The sequence below is a fragment of the Cydia fagiglandana genome, chromosome 13, assembly GCF_963556715.1.
Source record: "Cydia fagiglandana chromosome 13, ilCydFagi1.1, whole genome shotgun sequence".
In the NCBI taxonomy this organism is placed as follows: Eukaryota; Metazoa; Arthropoda; class Insecta; order Lepidoptera; family Tortricidae; genus Cydia; species Cydia fagiglandana.
The window spans coordinates 1002003-1021900 of record NC_085944.1 but is presented as its reverse complement, the minus strand read 5'-3'; the positions used below and the strand labels follow the sequence as shown (position 1 = coordinate 1021900).

Here is a 19898-nt window from a genome sequence, read left to right as displayed (position 1 = left end):
ATTTTCATAACAAGAAGGTTCAGAATCCACACGTATAGTTTGTAATGTTTGTATAGCGTTATATTTGAGAGAACTGTTGCGGAATTTCATTTCCTTAGATGAATTCCTGCAAGCCTCTGCTCTTCCGAGCTGTATTCTCCGAGACAACCTTGACGTAAATTGAATTCTGCAACATTTACTTTATATATATCTTTTGCTGGCATTAATTTTAGGCACTCATTGTTGAATTTCGACACAGCACCCGTATGTTTAAATTCGAATTTGATACTTCTCTATTTAACTGTTTTAACTGTCTGAACTGATCATTGGTGAACCTTTTGTGTTTGTAAAAAAGTTACATACATTGTACTATTGTCGTCAAGGGACCAAAGATGATCATAGATATAGGTAGACAAAAACAATAAGTCTCAAAAAACTCAGATAACAATCCAAATTACACGACTAAAAGTTTAATATACCTAGAAATGAAATGTCTTGTCTTCCACTCGAGCATATTAGTTCGAAAACGTTCATTAATTTACTAGAGCACTAAATTACATTTTCCATCGTCCAGGCCACCAAATCGGATTATTATGATAGGGCAATAATCTTATTTAACGACTCGAGGGACCGATCGGAAATCGATGGCCGTTCTGAGACTATACTACCCATGTCTGTAATAAGGTTAAAACCATGAAAAATTATCGATAGCCGATGGTCGCTCTGGAATACTGGAATAGGGATGCCATACGTCCGGATTTGTCCGGACATGTCAGGACTTTTGACCCTTTGTCCGGATTGCGGCCGGACTTGGCAAGTGTCCGGATTTTTAGGAATGACCTTATCAAAAAATGTTTACGTGATATATTTTATTTATTACAAAGTTAACAAAGTATTAGTAAGTAATCAACGAAAACAATAATATTTCTTTCAACGATACAGTACACCGAGCAGCGCGCCGCCAAATCTCTGTTACAAGAAATGTCCGGATTTTAGAGTGATGTCAGGATTTTTATCAGGACATTTAATTCTTCCATATGGCAACCCTACTCTGGAATGGCTTTTAAAATGTGTCAGTCGTATGGTCACTATACAAGATTAGAGAGAGAGTTAGGTTTGTAGGTAGGTTTCTTACACCCATAGATAGGTAGCTTTCTACAAGGAGGTCCCCAACCCAAAGACCAACACATTAGACATTATATATTTTGCTAAAAACGAAAGCTAATATAAACGGGAACCTATTTTTAGAACTAACATTTTTTTGCGTCAACACGAATCCTACGCCTGCCTGCTGCTGCTGTATAGTGTCTACCCGCCCGCCAATCTATCAGCGTCTAAAACACAGAATAGAAAAATGACTAAAAAAATATTCAATGTTTTCAAGACGTAAAACGTAAAACATGGAACAGTCGACGACAAAGCCTGTATCGGGCAATTATGTTAATGATACCTTTATTTATTATGATAACAAGTGCTTTCAGACATTGATTTTATTTAACACCCCACTTAGACTGAATGTTTTGATACGGAGCAGACACCTTTTAAAAGCGTGTCATCGTTTCTTAAATAAATATATTTTAGACTAAAACGATTGACATTCCTAAAGGAGAAAATATTTGAATATCCTTTATGGTTACATTACGGTCGAGGGCATTTTGTTCTTGTGCAAATTATTGCAATTATTTGAGGCAAGTAGTTTAAGTAATACGAATGGACTGATGGATAATTGCATCAGCATCACTCACTAGTACCAAATCCTACAGAGGGTTACAGAGGACGAGTACAGACTCGTAATCGTATCTTGTAAAAATTTGCTTGTAGGTATACTCTATTCTATAGGATGAAGGCTGCCAGCGCTACATTTACCATTATGCAGTTTAACCGCTTGATCGTTGTATTTGTATAACCCTATACTTTCGCATTCAAACCTAAAATTCTTATTTATATTTTAATTATGTGTAGCGACAACGACAATGTTCAAGTCAACTAAACTAACTTCAAAGTAACTTCGTTCACTTTCACACGTCTTCAAGTCCATTTAAACTAAGAAACATTCAAACCTACTATTAACCCAACTTTCCTTTTAGCAAATCTAGTGGAATATTGATCTTATTGTTGTTTGAGTTCTGAGTGTTCTGACCCATTCATGTGTAATCCTTGAGTTCACAATATCACAAGACTTGTTTACTGTCCCTTGGGAAAAGGAATAACTCGTGTTGTTTACTCAACAGATCCTTTATAAACTAAAAGCATAGATACGTGAATGCGTAGAGCTGGCAGTCTTCATACAAATTGCCTACTCCAGAGCACATAGTCGCTGTAGCCAGTGTAGCCGAAATCGGGCAGGAGCATCATTATCATAAAGGCGCGAGTCAACCATCATCATTGTTGTTGCAGGACGTGATGTGATATTTTTTTTCGAATTTTATTTTCTTGTTGTTTTTTGATACATTTAGCGGATACATATAGAGTTCCCTATTCTGCACAACATAAGCTCAATTCAACTGTATATCCTAAATAATCTTCCTCTGAGTTACGTATACGTATAGCATAATTCGTAATGCAACCGAAAATTATTTTTTATTTCGAGGCATGTTTTGAGTTCATAGTGTTCATACTTAACCCGCCCAGAATGAGGAGCATAGAATTCCCATTGAGTTCAAGACTCTTTTGTACCAGCACAATGATATCGCTTTGTTATTGATCGTGTCCATAATAGGCTTATTGTCTGCTTCGTTTTGGCTAGCGAAATACGTACCGAGAGAAGCCTTATTAAAGTATTATTTATTATATGTTATCGTATTTTGCACGAAAATACCTAACACGCGAATGTTTTGTAATATTATTACATTATACGAACGAATCATTTCAAAATTATTTGACGGCTTGTAAAGAGCCCTGCATTTTGATATCACAATATTGAATATCTACCCGTACCCGTACCCGATTTCTACCCTTACCTTCAAATTCGATTGTCACAGCGACAAATCATACAGATTATTGTTGTTTAATTTCTAAGTTTTGACTTGCACTAGTATTTAAATGTGTAGACCAAACCCGCCGAGATAAGGCGAAGTTTTACAGTTTAAATTGTGTTTTAGAATTCAATGTATCTGAATTAGTTTCAGCTACGTCATCTGTCGCCCGCGGTATTTACGGACCGATACGACCTTCAAATCTTCAAGAAAATAGTGTACTCCAATCTTAAATTTCGGAAACGCAGTTGCAAACCCCTCTGGTATTGCAGGTGTCTATCAGCGACGGTAATTTCTTACCATCAGGAGACTCGTCTGATGGTATGTCTTCTATATCATGTAAATACAAATACATATCGTTTATTGACCAAATATCGTCACGGCTTTAACTTTCGAGAGTAAGGACTTAAATATATGTACGTACTTCAATACTCATATGCAAGTAGCGTTACTTATTGCAGTGTCGCAGCGTGCACGTGCATTTTCGCACGCCCGAACGGCAACCGATAGTAGAGGAAGCCGCTAAACCTTGTTCCCATTAGAGCTAATTCAGGGTGAACATGCACCGACCCAGCCTTTCGATAACAACGTCTACTTGCATCATGCTATCTCAACGTGTGTGCAACGATGTCTTGTGTGATTATACGCACGAATGGATCTTAAAGAAGCTATTGACACAATAAGTATTGAATATTCATTACGTCTTTGTTTCCCTAGAAGCCTAGAAGTGAAGCAAGTGTACCTCAAGGCAGCGTCCTTGGCCCTTAGCACTATGCATATAATGAAACATGAACTCATTTTGAATCTGCACATCATACCGAAAACATGTACTATACTAATTTAATAAGTTGGCATAAACTGAATATCTAGTCACTAGATTCTAGTGTATAGCTTGGTATGTATGTGTCTGGTTGTTGCAATCCATGAGACATCCCGCTAAAATTATTAATGGACCTTTACTAGAAGCTTTATTGCATAAACGTTTTAAAAGACTCCCCTAATAGAGAATACTAGAGTACCTCAGGGCACCATCCTTGGCCCTTAGGTCTAAATTAAATCTGACCTAACATTCGAGTCATACGTCACCCAGTAAGGAGCACCCACGCGCCTCTTGGCTCCCGATTAGCCCTGCGGGGCTTCGCTGACGCTAATAGACGCTGTGACGTCAAATATTCACTTCATTCATTAATACACTTGATTAATTACCGGAGCTTTCATTTGTTCATTTATGAGAAAGGGCTATTCTAAATTCTTCATACGTCATTGGTGTTCATTTTTAGTCTATTTCATGTCACTGATATAGGTGTTTTTTACTTTGACGTAGTTTTCCTTTTTCCCGCTACATAAATAAAACTTGAGAGGGTATATTAACTAATATTAAGTAATAAACAGTTATTGACGCCTAACGTCTTACTATTTTTTTATTGTTGTTAGACTGTACGTATTAATAGACCGACGTACGTCATACGTATGACATGGCCACCTATTGTACCTATTCTAATTCGGGTCACATAAATAAAACATGATAGCTAACACAAAATGAATAGGCATTTTATTGGTTTACGAAAACGACAAAATAATATTCTGTTCAAGAATATTTTTTCGTTCGCCTGTTTCTTTTCATAGTGTAAAAAGTGTTCATTTTCTGTGTCAGGATTTGTAATCATTACAAATTCTGACACAGAAAATGAACACTTTTTTATTCAAGTAATATAAACAATATAAGGTAACTATAACAACCCAAAACAAATATTGTAATAGAGGTAAGTGCGTCTTACCTACGATATACAATATACATGACTTGTTTTAGCTACAGAAAATCTACTGTTTAGTTTTAACATATACTTAAAAGATAAAGTATACATTAAATTTACATTTAAAGGCCTGACAAATATGTTTTGTAATAAATTCATGGCTCATTCATAAACTCAGGTTCCCCGCTGTATAATCATCATTTTGCATATCAAATACCGCTAGCTGAAAGGATCACTTAAAAATTGGGGCGGAATATGCAGATAAAGGGTTGTTCCGGAATTTCGAGTTCAAATTAAAAGCTTGTTATTTTATCATTTTAATATTTTTAACCCCTTAAGCTACCCAATATTTACAAAAGCTCAAATGCGAGCAATTTATTTCTCCGAGGCAATTTAAAGCTTTTACATGAAAAAGGAAATAAATTGCATTGTTCCGAGGAGTAAGGACATAGCAGGCTAATAGACTAACTCATATTAGTATAAGATAATAATATGTTGGTAAGCCAGGCCTTTGGGTCATTGTAAAGTCCAAGGGCATCGTTGCAGAAAATTGTAGGTACATCTTTGTCCAGCAACATTCTGGTAATCATTTGAGCATTCACAACGCTAAGCGTCACAGATTAGTAGATATTATTTCCCGACCGCCAAACGACACCCCAACTTCCAAGACAGCGTAATTGCCTTAATCGCTGGCTCGTAAAACTTTATTAGCGAACAGCTGAGTGATAAGCTTAAGACCCTCTGTAATCCTAAATAATTATAAAACTCGAATCACTTTTCTAGAATCTAGGCGTAATTTGAACCCGTTGAGTCCATTCAGGAGGTTCACAATTTTTAAACAAACTAATGCGAAGCAGCGTCACAATCGCACCCAGCCATAGCGGAGCCTTGCGAATAGCCGTTCTTATGGGGATCTGTGACGTCACGCCTCCCACACCCTATGACGCAATGACGACACCGCACTTGACATTGGCACGAGGGCGCTTTCTTTTACGTCATTTTATTATGAAAACGAGCAAATAGCCGTCGAGGATTTGTTGGCGCGTGCTTGGAATATCTTATGGAATCCAATTTGGAAAAAGGGTTCGCAGCTTAAAATGGTAAATAATGTTTATGGTAAAATTAAAAAAAAGATATAAGGAAAAGATTTATGAAAACTTGAAATTAAACAAGGTCAGCAATGTCAGCATATGCATAAATTTTACTATCTGAATGGATTTTTTCAACGTGACCTCGAAAAGTCCAACTAAGGCGGTTATCACACTGGCGTCACGTCTGTTCCCCCCAAATAATTCCTATCCCCAAAAACCGTTCCCATTTCCGAGGGTAAAATTATGTCACAAAGTTGAAGATAACATATAGAATAAACAGTGTTTTTTGTTTAGTTTGTGAAGTATCACTAACAATAGAAAAACAACTAGCCAGTAAATAAAAGATATCATATCACCGAAACTATAATGTAAATTGGGTGATAAGATAATTACATTAGTAACAATATTTGCGCAGTGCTTTCGTACAGGTTTTGCAAATTTCAGCAAAACCTTTCTATTGTCTGTTTATCATACTTATGTGCTGTATTGTTTATGTAGTGTCACAAATAAAACCCAATTTGCAAGACCGAAGTGATCCCATAAGTGTTTCTTGAACAAAGTTTCGTACGGAACACTAAAAACGATTGTGTTTCTGTGCAGTCAAAATTTGAAAAGACACTTGAAAGTCAGACTCGAACTAGAACACCGAGTTGTATCTAGAACAGAAACAGATATGACAAAGACTGCGGAAGACAAGTGATACGGGTCACTATGAACTCCAAAACAGTTCCAAGATAACAATATTCTGCACTGTAATTCCCGTCACTAAGCGAGCATTCGAGTTAGGGAAAGCATTGACTTCTGCAGGTACAGTCAGCAGCAAACGCACTTTAACGGATGAGGTGGGCAAAATGGATACGCTCCGCTCTGTTTCGGAAATCGTAATTTCGTTACCACTTAATGCCGGCCTTTCTATCGCTGGAATATAAGACGAAAAGGCGGATGACGAAATTTCGATGTTCGATTTTCGCGATAGGCTCTCAGATCATTTTGGAAACTTCGCCCGCTTAGTTATTTCTTCTACTAACTGTATATACTGACTTCTTCAGGCACTTATAAGGACAGATAATCAGAGCGGTGTTGTCAATTTTGGAAGGGTTCAAACACTCAATATAATGTGGAATTGTGGATTCAACCAGCATGCAGTAGGTTTAGCCCTTTCGATCGTCTGACACAAACATCATTTTAATCCTCAAAATATATCTTCTGAAGTTAATTTTCAACAACAAGCATTTGAGAGTGACTAGAGCTAAGGTAACCGCTTACTATCAGGAGGGAGGACTGCAAGCTTATTTACTGTAAAATTAGAAACCAAAATGGTAACGGTATGTTGGCGGTGCGATGAGAATATTGTGCTCTGACAGCATTTGATAACGTCACTCCAAGATACGCTCTTTGAGGAATCTATGACGACTATGATGATATTGCTATAAGAGCTATAGTTGCATGTAGAAATGGGTAGAAACCTTATCAGGATGACAGAAGAGCTATTATTGAGTGGCAGACATAGTTAAAGGTGAGGACAAAACATTTGTTGACAATGCGGGCGTTTCATTCGTGGCACTGTGCGTATAAAAGCAAACTTTGATTAGCGTCACATTTTCAAGAATGTAACTGTTTTTTCAAATTATTGTTGAAATCTTATATCTCGCAGAATTAATTGTTTGGTTCGTTCTATTCAGAATCGCTAGCACTTTAGATCATGAGAATGGAAACAATTACGTTACTTTAGTTTTCGCCAACGTCAACACACAAACGTGATAAAACTAAAATGTCACTAATTTACCCGAATTCAATATTTGAAGTATCATAATTCGTAAAATGAGGTAGGAGTTTCAATACTTTCATTAGTTCTAGGGTTCACGATTTGCTTCGCCGATTGCAAATTCGTATCTATCGGAACATTGAGGTTATCATAGTAAGATAAACTGACCAAAACACTTAATTGATTGTTACTCGTAGGGGTCCCTTTGTTTCACATAAAGTTTTAAATCACAATGTATTGTTTGTCATATTATCATTAGTCCTAAAACTGAAACCGTTAAATTTTCTGGATTTTCGTAAGGTTATCCTATAGATTGGTTATAGTCCGTTTTTTTAGCATTAGAAAGAACTTCGCAGAAGTTCGCTTGTGGTTCTAAATCTGGCACTTTTAGCGGTAACAATTTGAAGTAAATTATATGTATTGACCATGCTACATTAGATAATTCAATAATTATTAACAATTAACGAGCCTGATAGAAACTGCACGCTTGCTTCTGCGGAGTTCTTTCTAATGCTAAAAAAAACGAACTATAGGTTAGGTTATGTTTGTTTTATGGCAATCCTGAAAAGTTAAGCGTTCCTGAACCAAACTGACTTAAAACTATATGGGAAACAATAGAGACCCCTCGTAGTATCTTACTAGCCTCTGCGCGCGACTTCGTCCGCGTTGTCGTTAAACTGAGCTAAAGCTGCACCGGCTCTAACTCCTCCTAAATTATAGGTGGGCATATTCCAATATGGGACCGGTATTAGTTGTGACTGTACTTTATCTACAATTATCACTAAGTATTACTATAAAATTAGGTGATAATGTGAACTTTATCTATTTGACATCTGCCATCAGTCAAATAACTAATATGTCACATAGCTCCCAAGCCGGTCCCTCTGTCACGACACGCGAACATCAAATGAAGACAAAGAAATGGGTAAAATCAAATAAAAACTAGGAACAAAAACTGCTTTAATAAATTAGCTTCCTATTTCCGCGTACTAAAGCCATCAAACGGTTGAGTAAAAACAAACAGTTCAGTTTTATTGTGTCGTTACTTTAATAGTTTGTTTGACAGCTGAAGTCTTAAAGTTCTAAAGTTTCCTTTTAGAACTATAAATACGAAAAGATGGTTATTGAAGACGATCAATATGTTAACAAACCGAGCCTATATACGTTCACTATACACAGGCTTTGACAACATAAAATCAACGTTTAGAGTATACATTGGGGCTCACTACAGCTCCGAACAACAACCGTGGCCCCTTTTGGTAATACCTCTGCTGCTTAGTTTACCTTCTTTAGTATTAAACCCAGGAGAAGTTTGAGGTATTAGGCGGTTAATGAAATAGTAACGCATTGGTTTTCCAGTAAAGATAGCTAAAGTACAATCGAATGTTAACCACATCGCAGTTAACGATAAGAATCTCAACGATCTACTAAGTGAAAAAAAAATCTTTGGTACATGAAAGTAGTATCATATCAGCTATCTAAGCGTTTATTAATATGTACCAAAGATCCAGATTCCATTTCATTCAAGCTCGATAAGCGATAAAAGGTCGCCCGCGACACGCGACATTCGCCCTCGCCATCTCGCGATTTAGGTCACGCTGGACAAGTGTGCCAAAACAATTGTACAAATACGAACCTTACGCGGATGTCGCAAGGTTCAAGGTTTATTAAACTGTTCGATTTAGAATGGAGAATGTGAGTTACGGTAGCTGGTGTCTTTTAACAAAGCCTTTGGTTTATGGATGTTTGGAAAAAAATCAGAGACAATTTGGCTCGTCTTTCAGCGAGCGAGCGAGAAGCGTCTCCGTTTAAGCTTGAGCAATTGAAATTGAAAGAACGAGCAATAATGCTTTCGTATTTCTATCCTATCTGGCTGTTCTCCTCTACATGTTGGATTTCTCAACAAATTGACATAAAATTATGTGAGCAGTTTCAAATTAGAGCAAAGGAAACTTGCATATGTTGCATAAATTCAAAAAAATGTAAGTGGCTAACCCTGGATGGTGCAAGTGGCCCTTAGGCCTTATGAGAGTCCAGCAACGGAAAGTATAATAGTACCTACTTAATTTGTATCGGAATTTGAGTAATGTCAGATCGAAATAGACGTTTAATTAATAATTACAACTAAGAACTAAACTAAGAAATATTAATCCCGATAAACCCGTGGCACTCCAGAAGTCTAGATGTTTGTGACATTATCTATGGCTGGTCTCGAAAATATCAATTATTTGAATTTGGGTATAGCTGTCCTCGATATAAGAGTTCCTTAAAAAAGTTCTAATATTGTTAAGGTTAAAATTGTATGAAAATTTGCTTTTATAGTCTCTGCTTAAAATATACATGCGATTTTAAACAATAACGTAACACGCTCAGGAATGCAAGCACTCACAGTCTGAGCGTATAAACGTCACAAACAAACTTCGTTTATTTACCTTCAGTAGTTTCGCTCGGAGCTATTTCGGATATATTTACAAAGTTTAGGAACATTCCGACGATTTCGGAGTCTGGGGCATATTACGCTGTTTTAGACGCTTTAAGTTTATTGGTGTGTGAATTTATAATTCGATTATCTTATTAAATTAGGTGAATAGTCACTGAATAGTTTCACGCACTTTAAACTCAAAATTAAATTCCGTTCGTGTACATGACTGTTTTAGGCTGCCTTTCTACTTAGGCGGAGATGAGTGGTTGTAAAACTTGGAACCATTCACACTAACACCTCTTCTTCTCTCCGCTGAATTACAACCATTGTTATTGGTAGATTTCCACATAACTAATTCCTGTCATCTCCGCCTCAGTGGAAAGCCTGCTAGTTCGTAGAAAACGGCATCGGCAGCACTTGCTCGACATAACTATTTACGCCAAACATTGACCGGCTTGAAAGAACAGTGACTTTCAACTAAACTAGTACTCGTATGTACGTAATTCCTAAATAATATTCCATGCATGGTTGAGAAGGTTTACGGTAGCCTGAAAACCATCTCTTTATTTATATTAGTGTACCTACTTCGAATTATATCCTACATAGTGGCAAAGCACGTTGACAACTTTTACAGCAGAATATTGTTATGTAGTAATTTTAAAAAAGCTAAAGGAGAATATTTTTAAGATATTCTAGAGACGTTTTCTAACCAAAATGTTTGTCGACCTATTTTTGGGCCATGTATGGTAAAATCGGCATATGAATTTTCCCATGAGCGCGCACGGCACGGCGCAGTCACGAGCCACACGTGCAGCGCAGGCGCAGTCACATTCCCACGCACGCGCCAATTGATAGATAGCGCGCGTCCGGCTCGGCGCGGACTTGCTGAGATTACCGTAAGGGGACTTAGGAATTTAGACAAATAGACAATTGACTACACTCATACACTGGTATCTTGTAAGGTGTCTCATACTGTACTGACTCGCCAATAACACATGCTAATCTCAATTGATAAGTTATCGCAAAATTAAAAATAATCCGCGAAATACGAAAGATCGAACATGCTCTTAGAGAACATGCTCCATACACGGACTGCTCAAGCAGTAACCCAGTGATCAACATACACGAACTGCTTTTGCAGCTTAACCGCATGATGATATTTCACCGCGCAGTCAACCGCCCGAAGCAGTTCAACTGCTTGAGCGGTTCGTGTATTGCGAATGACGATTTTGTATTGAAACTGCAGATCACCCAAGGGCGACCGCTTGAAGCTGCCGGCAATGACTGCTTAAAGCAGTCCGTGTATGGCGGCCCTTAGGAGTTACATACTGTAAGAAGATTGAGGTAAGGCAGTGTCGAGTGTCGACTAAATTAGCAGCTTGTAGAGTGTATCATTTGATATTTACTAGTTGCTTTTCGGTGAACATCGTGAGGAAACCGGACTAATCCCAGTAAGGCCTAGTTTCCCCTCTGGGTTGGAAGGTCATATGGCAGTCGCTTTCATATAAATTAGTGCCTACGGCAAACCATGGGATTAGTTGTCAAGCGGACCCCAGGCTCTCATGAGCCGTGGCAAAATGCCGGGATAACGCGAGGAAGAAGAGGAGTTGATGCCCCGTGCTGTGGACTCTCAAAGCTGAAGATGGGGTTAGATTACACGGTCCGGGCAGAATATTAGTTCGGTATATTTGTTTACTATCGGTGTTGTTTTTGCGGAAATGCGTGTGGGTTTATCACAGTAGTTTTAATCTAAAGGTTAAAAGTCAAAAGTTTACTGACGCTGGTACTGACAAGAATAAAAAGTTATACCAAACTACTGTGCAAGTGTTTCGTGTTTCAAATTAACTTCGTATTATTAGCTTGCCCAATTACAAATGAAATAATTACAAACAAACAAAGAATACCGTTTTCGACCCCATACAAAAAATACCGGTAGCCGATCCCTGGTGATATTGGTAATATGATCATAACGAAAAGGATTCTTCAAATTCATCATTGTATATTAAACTTTCTTGTTTCAATGATAAAGTTCAAATTTCACAAAACTTATTTTAATGGCGTTTGGTATTTATTTACCATTAAATTTCGGCGAAATCCAAAACAGGATTTATAACTTTCGAAATCGCTAACAATTTCCAAACGGACGTTCGATATCGTTGTCTTTGTGTCGGTATTCTAATCAATTTGGCGATTTAGAGAGCTGCATAGCAAATTGCAGCGTATTTCGTAATACTCAAGGTTCATTTTAGATGCAGTTTCAGATAGAATTGGTAGGAAGCGCGTATTTTTCACTTGCCATGACCGATTGCCTCCGTCCGTTTCATAAAGACCCATCATAACCTCTGCTTTGTGTTATTCTGAACTTTATGACTTGCTGTTAAAGTTAAAATTTACGTGAGAATGTTTCATTTTGGTATTTCACAAATTTGGACGTATGGGTCAACGACTTTGTGAGGCTTTTGCCTTGTTAGCTTTGGTATAAAAGACCCTTAGGCTGGAAATATTGCTGGGAACAACCGCAACGTGAAAAACTTAAGCGATATATTACTGGGTCTGTAACCGGTGGACAGAATGGTATGGGATTTAGAATTAGAGACATTCGTATTTTTTCTGTCTTTAACTACACTTAAGACCCTATGAAAAAATTAAATGTGGGTTCTTTTTCTGGCTTTTAGTTAGTCCATGTTGATATATCTAAGGAAGTTTTCAGATTTTCGCATATGAGAAAATTTTTCGGTACGAATATTTTAGAATAGAATAGAATAGAATGTTTTTATTCGTGACAAAACTTATAGATAAAACAACAGGTAATACTATCATGGTCACGAAATGGTCCCGACTCAGCAGGTATAGTGATATGAAATATTAAAAAGTTGAAATACCTAAACGATTGCTGTGGACATCACAGTCGTACCAAACTACCTATTAAGCAAAAAATTCTTAATTGAGACCTTAATGTCTTTACAATTGGTAAAATTGTCAGTTAACAGTGTGCACGTTACAGTACTCAGACTCAACAAGTTATAATTAGCAAGTCCAGTAAATAGATTCTAACGTAACGGTGTTGCAATGCCAGACGTAAACACCGAATTCCATCGTTATGGCAGCGAATACCGCTGTAAAGTTTCTCACAAACATTTGGGTTTAGGTACTACACGATACCGGACATTTTATTTTATTTTATTCGGGATGCTTACTGCCTAATATACATAGGTTAAGAGACTTATCTACTAGATGCAAATTACATTTTGCTAAAGGCTCCCAATTGGATACACCGTCATCGGTTGAAAATGCATGCAATCGATCGTCGTAAAGATCCTTCTTGGGTAGGCGGTGTAGCGGTGTACTTTTCGACTGATATAATGGTGTAGGGATGGTCAATATAGTTACTCTCTCCTGGGCCTCCTGGCGGGTGTTGTGCCTGGCGACCAAAGTCTGATTATATAGAATTTACTATGGCTTGTATTAATTACACCATTTACACCCGACATTCGGAACTCCGTTAGCGCAATTTAGGAGTATATGGCGCTTCACGGCCTTCACGTAATGGACAATGGAGATTATGGATGGACTCTTTGTATGGAAGTAAGTAGCTCAACTTTAACAATGACAGAGGAGACACCACAATGACAATCAAATAAGAAACATTGTCGTTAAATTGAATACACGCGACATTGTTCATCTCATACCCCATACGGCACTCGTATGTCGCAGCAAAAAAATATTTAAGCAATTATTTCTTTTGAACTGCCGACTTCCTTATCAGGCCAGCCGCCAGACGCAATTTGAGGTCACGATTCACGTTGCGAATTCCTTATATGTACTTACGAACGACGCTTTCTTAGCCAGGGTCTATCAGTCAGGATCGTAGTATGATGATATGGTAGGCATATACCAAACACCATACACATGTTTAACATGTTGTAATTAAGACAAAGACAAATACTTTCATGGCTAAATTAAGTTTTAAAAAGAGACTTATTTTCTCGTTAGAAAATTCAATGATTGATGAATTAAGGACGAAATTACGAACTTCAATGTTTTCTTTTTGGCCTCGCTCAGTGTGTATTAAAACAAGCTTTTAACCCGTAACTCTTGTGGGAAAACAAATAAACAAATTTCACGGCGCAACCTACCAAAATTGTCCTTGACCTCTGACACGTTTAAGCGACTCCCGCGAACTATTTCGTTCATTCGTTTGTCTGGTCTGTCTAAAATGCCTCTTCTCCGAATATGCAAGAGCGACAGAGAGCGAGATGACGAAATTTTCGATTTGTCTCTATCCTGCGCAATCTTCCGTCAGCCTTGAAAATCGCGCAAAACCGGGCATAGAAATAGGGTTAGTATATTGTAGCTAACACGCCATGGATTCATGTTTACTAACAAGTTATGTTATCAACTTATCACGTGTCCTGACAGCTGTATTGTAAATCCAAACGCTTATCATTTAAGCACGTTAGTCCGGTACAAGTGTTCTCCCAGATCGTATTTAAGTGTAATACATTTGGAGGTCAGGTTACTCTGGTTTGGTTGGTCTGATCGAATGATTACACGGTCTGAGACCGGTTGTGACCGAAGCTTGTACAACCGGTCTGTAATACCGTGCGAAGATAGGCAGGTTTAGCTCGTCCTGCCATTATCCTCAATTTAGGAACAGTCATCATACTCATATAATACTTGACAGAAAATTATTATCTTGTTTATTGCGTGTTTTCTACAAGGAAAAAAAACGTCATTTAGAAACATTGAAGTGTTTGAGGTCTAAAACATGTCCCTTTTGTCGCATCAAATTGTGTTTGTTTTTATAACGGTTTTTTTTTTATTATTCTAGCATCAAAAGGTACTTCTGATGCGGAACGGACTTCGACAGATAAATCTCTAGTTAAATTAATACTTTCTTTTTCCTTCTACTCTGTCACATAATATGTGCGTCATTTAAGTTTGTATTACAAACATTATACCATCATATCAATCATATACCATCATCATCTTCCTCGCGTTGTCCCGGCTTTTTGCCACGGCTAGAGAGAACTTGGGGGGTCCGCTTAACTTATGGCGGTACCATCATATTAGTACAGTCAGCAGCAGAAGTTGCTAAGCAGGCGAGGTGCCAAAAATTACCTTGTCACGCTCTTATGCTATTAATAACAAAGTCGTGTCAAGATCATTTTGAACACCTCACCCGCTTAGCAACTTCTGCTGCTGACTGTAGAGTATAAAATAGTAACTAAATGTAACATAATTTGAACGTGTTAAAACACTGTCACAATTTTTAAATATCTGCACTGTGGCTCAAATATGGCGGCTGACGATTTCCACACCGTTTATGGGCAGTGAAATTGACGGTTTATGGTTCATTTAGCCGGGTTAGGTTTCGCTGCGTAATCTAGACGATTGTCTATGGATTACTATTGTTAGCCAATAGGGTCAGGGAGGAATAGAAATCTAATTACTTCTGTTCTATGTAATACATACCTACTTATAATTTTAGGACCATTCATGAACTCGAGTCGTAACAACACTAAACTAATTAGGCGTGAAAATTAACACATATTTATTAAGTTACCTATAAGGATATAAATATTGTAACTTGCAATTACATATCCATATGTTACATTATGTCTGGCAAAACACCTCGCATGGCCATGGTCATACGCGGTCACGCTCACGTTTCGACACATAGTGTTTACAAACCTAATACGTGTATTCAACTTTGGTTTACCTTCGCTGCTTATCTGTTTGTGTCTAATATGTATGGTAAGCAGTGAAGGAGTTAAGTGGGCGAAGGATTTGAAATGATCTGGACGCAAAGGGTCTAGCCGCAATCCCATAGTGAAACTGCCCCTGGCTGAAATGTATACCTTTCTTAGGCGCGTTTATTTGTCTTATTATAAGATATCGTTTTACCAAATTTCAAGCCTAGAATCCCCTTGAATTTTTTTTTTTATAAAATCGTTTTTATTTTTTTGGAGCTAAACTAGTGGTTCTATTGGTTTGAAATTTGGATGTTACATGCACCTAATAGTAGTTCATTTTCAAAAAAAAAACTCAAGATTGTAACTTGTTTATAAAAGCTTAAAAATATAGTTTTAATTTTTTTAACTTTTTTTTTGCCAAACCAAGGGAATTCTAGGCTTGAAATTTGGTAAAACGATATCTTATAATAAGACAAATAAACGCGCCTAAGAAAGGTATAAGTACATTTCAGCCAGGGGCAGTTTCACTGTGGGATTGCGGCTAGACCCTTTATAGATAAGATAATGTAGACCAGTTGGAAAGCTACGTTCGATTAGCAACTTTTTCTGCTGTCTATACTTATTGCGATGACATATCAACGGTAAAAAGGTTAGAGAAAAGGCCACTGTCACATTTATGCGGCACGAGACCAGAGTATATTTATAAAATGCAGCAAAATAGAACATAAAAGATAATTCTGAAACATCAGTATTTAAAACTGCAAAGCAAAGTTAACTTACAAAAGTAGTGTATCTTGAATATCTTCTAATATGTTTGGCATTATTGCTATCTACTACGTTCGTAGGCAGTTACAATTATCCTAACTTTGAAGGCGGCAGGTGCATTATGGCGCGCTGTGTACGCTTGTGTTCTACTAACACTAAACTTAGTGTCAGAAAACGCTGTACTTAATCCTTTTCTTCGTTTGGCGTATGTCGATTCACGATTGTCATGCTGGCTGGCCTAGGCCCGTAATGGCTCCTCTACACGATGGGCCAACGCCGGCCACTCCAAGGGACGCAGCCATGCGGTAAAATGAGATAGCAATATCACTTGCTCCCTCTAACGCATAAATGCGTCCCTTGGAGTGCCCGGCGTTGGCCCATCGTGTAGAGGAGCCATAAAATGCATCTATCAAAGCCTCACAATGGACTTTTACACGAAGATAACCACTTGTAAATAATAAACTACTTGTTTTACTCTGGTAACAATAAAAACACGATTCAGCTTTATACCTATAGCATGCTTGGTCGGACCAAGGATGCCGACTTTCAAGTTAAATTATTGCAATTCGATGCACTGAATATTAAGCAGGTTTTTTGCAAGTATGTGCAGTAAAAATGCTTTAACAATAGGTATAAAGACTATTCGAATATTTAAAGATTCTAATAAATGAAAAGAATATTTAAAATCCAGAAATGCAAAGATATTTTGTTTATTATTTTAAGATCCAAATGGAGATGAGACTCTTGGTTCTGTTTTTACTTAAAAATTTTGTTAAGGATTATGAAATGCAGGCATGTTTATGCACAATTTGCACAAATATAAAAGCAATCAACTAAAGATATGAAATTTATTTCTATACTATAACATACTATTCTATACTATTGCAGGTGATGATTTGATGAATGCTTTGTTTGTCTTAATATTGTAGAATTATGTCATCGAATATAAAGTGCAATATTTATGAAGTATTTTCCTGCATATTTTCTTCCTGTCATAATGTGTATTTGTAGTTTGTTTGTACACAGCTTAATCACTTTACTTTCAACCACTGATTTTGTTGTAAACAAGCACATATACTACATCATTAAGTTGGATTTTTGTTAGGGTGGTATTCGACCTGTCCAATTTCTTGGTCCAATGTGTATTTGCGTCTCACATTTTGCTTAATGAAAGAGTGAGACGCAATGACATTGGACAGGTGGAATACCATCCTTAGACTGAGATGGAAACATGTGTACAATGATGTAATTTAAAATTTACTACATAATTTCAATTTTCAAATCTTTATAATCACTTATAAAGTCAGCATATTGTCCTAATTATGGAAATACATACATCATACTTATTGTTTTATTGGCATAATTCTGAGATCTTTAAATACCTTGTCTTTTATTGCCGAAACAATAATGAATATTTTAAAAAGATCATTGACTGTGACTCTTATTGTCTTGTTAATTAGTACACATTTTAAATCATGGGACATACATTAAAACTGAAAAGAGACCAATCATGATTTGGAATAAAAATTGATGATGCGGATAAACTAATTATTGCGTTTGAAGCTGATTCTGTGTTAGAATATAAAATAATTATTTATTATACTTATATTTCCTGACAAATAGCTAGAGAGCAGGCTGGATTCGTGAAGAATAGAGGAACTCGGGAGCAAATTTTGAATATGAGGCAACTGATACAGAAAGTGCGCGAATTTAACATCCCAATGGCTCTCTGTTTTATTGACTATGCTAAAGCGTTTGACTGTATCAGTTGGGCTGTTATGTTTAAAATCATGTCGGAGATGGGAGTACCGGAACACCTGACCTTTTTAGTGCAGAACCTCTATGCTGACGGGCAATCGAAAGTCAGACTCGATGATACGTTGTCTCATTCTTTTAAAACCGAACGTGGCGTAAGACAAGGTTGCATCCTCTCCCCGCAGTTATTCAACCTCATTGGCGAGCACATAATGCGCAGAGTGTTGGAAGGCTGGAAGGGTGGTATCCGAGTCGGTGGTCACCTTATCAACAACTTGCGGTTTGCTGATGACACCACTATCATTGGCGCAAACGAAAGTGAGATAGCGGAACTGCTGGAAAAGTTGGAATCCGTTAGTGTGGAGTACGGATTAAGGATAAACCGGAACAAAACCAAACTGATGTTTGTCGACCGAGCGGGAAAATCCCAGAGAACGTTCGAGTTGCGCGAACTAGAGTCTGTAGAACAGTTTGTTTACTTGGGATCTTTGATTCGTAATGATGGAGACTGCGAGAGCGAAGTGGTACGTCGAGCTCAGATTGCAAAGGCGGCAGTAACGCGCCTAGAGAAGATATGGAGGAATCGCAACATCTACCGCAGTACAAAAGTTAAACTAATGCGTACACTCATATTCTCTATCTTCCTATACGCCTCCGAAACATGGACGCTGAAAGCTAGGCTAAGGGATAGGATTGACGCATTCGAGATGTGGTGCTGGCGTAAAATGCTGGGAGTGTCGTGGACTGAACGCCGCACCAATGCTTCAATCCGAAGCCAACTAAAAGTCCTCACTCCTCTCTCTGTAACCTGCTTGAGGAGAGCTCTTTCTTTCTTTGGACACGTGGCGAGACGAGAATCACACAACCTCGAGAAAATCATAATGATTGGCCGTGTCGAGGGAACAAGAAGTAGAGGCAGAGCTCCAACTCGCTGGACGGATCCACTCCTGGAGGCAATTAATAGTGGCACACAGTCCGCACTTCTTCAGGCTCAGAACAGAGCAGCCTGGAGGCTTCTTATAGACAGAGCTACTTATGGTGGTCACGACCCTCAGCTGTGAGGATAACGACGAAGAAGAAGATATTTCCTGATTGAAGTTTTTTATCTGTAACCATTATTAGAAGGCCAGAGTTTAGATTTGTGTTTCTAAATTTGTTCTTAGCATTTTTTGCCTTACTTTCCCTAGTTTTCTTTTTAGGGTTCCATACCCAAAGGGTAAAACGGGACCCTATTACTAAGACTTCGCTGTCCGTCCGTCTGTCCGTCTGTATGTCACCAGGCTGTATCTCACGAACCGTGATAGCTAGACAGTTGAAATTTTCACATATGATGTATTTCTGTTGCCGCTATAACAACAAATACTAAAAACAGAATAAAATAAAGATTTAAGTGGGGCTCCCATACAGCAAACGTGATTTTTGACCAAAGTTAAGCAACGTCGGGCGTGGTCAGTACTTGGATGGGTGACCGTTTTCTTTTTGCATTTTTTTCAGTTTTTTTTTTGCTTTATGGTACAGAACCCTTCGTGCGCGAGTCCGACTCGTTTTTTAACAAATAAAGCATTCATTTACAAAAAGATACAGTGGCACTACTAAACTAAATCTTTTCCTAGTTAATCTTTAACTCACTCCCATTGTCTATATTTCATAAAATGACAGACAATTAAGATTTCTTTTGGTTCAAAAGCCTGTGCCT

At 37.7% G+C, this 19898-nt stretch overlaps 1 protein-coding gene across 1 annotated transcript in view; it reads right to left on the bottom strand.

Annotated features, from left to right (window-relative positions):
• The window catches only part of LOC134669972 (protein real-time), a 90195-nt gene that overhangs the window by 69189 nt on the left and 1108 nt on the right, over window positions 1-19898 (bottom strand). The gene's annotated exons all lie outside the window — the stretch shown is intronic.